The sequence below is a fragment of the Echinops telfairi genome, unplaced genomic scaffold, assembly GCF_000313985.2.
Source record: "Echinops telfairi isolate 266 unplaced genomic scaffold, ASM31398v2 ScPeMD7_1713;HRSCAF=2227, whole genome shotgun sequence".
Lineage (NCBI taxonomy): Eukaryota > Metazoa > Chordata > Mammalia > Afrosoricida > Tenrecidae > Echinops > Echinops telfairi.
Window position 1 is genome coordinate 4,567,338 of NW_022105611.1, and position 2,351 is coordinate 4,569,688.

Below are 2,351 nucleotides of genomic sequence, written 5' to 3' on the forward strand. Positions count from 1 at the left end.
TATATTAATTTCTAGTTATTTTATAATATTTAAAGTTTTGTTCATTTAAATAATTTTCCTTACTGAATTACTTTAAATTTCTATAAAGAAAATTAATGAGTTCTATTAGGGAGGGTGACTATAGGAGAACTGATACAGTTAAATCAAAGAATATTGAAATCACCCATTGCTGTCCGAAAAATAAACAAATATGTCTTGGATGATGTACAGCCAGAGACTCCTTGGCATCATGTACTTGCTGTCATGTATTTTGGACATGTTATCAGGAGGGATTAGTCCCTGGAGAAGGATATCATCCTTGGTAGAAGGTCAGCGAAAAATAGTTAGACACTCAGCAAGACAGATTGACATGATGGTTGCAACACGAAGATCAAACACAGCAATACTCTGGGGATGGCTCAGGACCAGACAACGTTTCACTCTGTAGGGTCACTCTGAGTGGGAAACTAACAGCAACAGCAAGAACATCAGGGTCAATGACAGGGAGACCGGTCTAGTCTTGTTAGGCATGGACTGGATGTTTTTCTGAGGGAAATGGCATTTCAAGTAAGATCTGAAGAATGTGTAGAAGTCTAGTGAAGCAAAGACAGTGAGAGATTTTTTTTTCCTGGCAGGAGGCTTAGCATAAACAAAGGCTCTGAAGTGGGGGCAGTATGGGGACATACAACTGGATTAAGCCTCTAGTAAATCCCCTCTGACCATGAGCCAGGGATGTGAATAGCCTTGCTTTCATGCAGAATGCAAGGGATTATTGTAGATGCAGTTGGGTTAAAATTTAACACTTTATCACTTGATCTTCCTTTGACCCATTTTAAATATTTTTTCTGCTTTCTTTTTGATTGAGGTTTTTCTCTGTTTTATTTTGATATTGGTAGTTTTTTTGGTTCACTTTTTTTTTTGGTTTTTTTTCTGTATAAGAAATCCAGGATATATAAATTTAGAGAGACAGTAACTGGATTAATGGTTTCTGTGAATTACTCCCATCAGATGACTCTCTTGTGATGGGTCTGGATAAGAGAATGTGAAGGAAGATTTTGATAGGATTTGGTTGTGAATGGTTGTCAACAGGGTTAAGTATGATTGTCATCCTGCTGGTATAAAATGAACCATCCCAAAGTGCGAAGTAGAGATCTTACTATCAGCAAGAGAGAAGAACCAGGAGTGGAACATGTCTTTTGAACTCCAAGACTCCTTGATCCAGGCAGGAGACAGTTGTGATAATAGAAGAATAGCAGCAACAGACAGAACTACAAATCAGAGCATGAGACAGAGTCGTGGACGTCCCAGTCCAAGGAGCAAGTAAAGCTGAGTGCCTTTGGGCTGAAGTTTATGGTGAAGTGGCATGCCCTCTGGGCATATATTGGTAGCCCCTGAAGAAATTTGTAATATTGCACTTGCAGGGCATAAGTCAATGAGCCATGTGGCTGAGAGGTCAAAGACCAGAGAGAGACCTGCCTGTGGGCATAGCTGAGAAAGGGCTGTACTGTCTGAATAATTTTACCTGAGCTTTTGTAATCTTTAACTTCCTCAAGAAACACCATACTCATGATTATTATCTGTGAATCTTTTTTTTAGCCATTGCAATGAATTATAAAACCCAGCTAAAAGGTACTGATTGCTGTTGGATGGAGCATGTCTGATCCCAGCCTGGTAGAAATCAGCCTTGCGTGATGCTGATGAGCAATCTGATTTTCCTTGTCCTTTGTGAAGTCAGAGGAACTGTGATGGTATATTAGGTAGTATGTTTTGCTGCTAACTAAGGTCAGCAATTTGATTCTACCAGTGGCTCCACCAGAGAAAGACAAGGCTTTCTTCTTTCATAAAAATATACAGCTTTGGAAACGCAAAAGACCAGGTCTACCCTGTCCTATAGAGCCATGATGAGTTGAAATTGAAGCAATGGCAGTTTTTGTTGTTGTTGTTGTTTGTTTGTTTTTGTTTTATGAAGCAAGAGGAGGTCAGACACCATCCTCACTTCATTATTTTTTACACCTTGAAAACTCTAAACATAACCACAATATTTATCCATTTATTTTGCTTGATTCATTATTATATTGATATACAGATTGACTAATAGTTGATGAGTATTCAGGTAATTAGTAGATGATGTGTTTTGAATATTGACCCCTCCCCCCCAAAAAAATAAAGATGTGCTGAAGTCCTATACCCCGGTTACCTGTTTGGAAATTACCTGTTTGTAAGTTTGTTGGAAATAGTGGCTTTGAAGATTTTACCAACCAAGTGACATGGGATCACACTGGAATAGAGTTGGTATTAATCCAACATGAATGGTGGTATTTTTTCCTTTTAAAACTATCTTTATGGTTATTTGAGTGATTGGTTTTCCATTC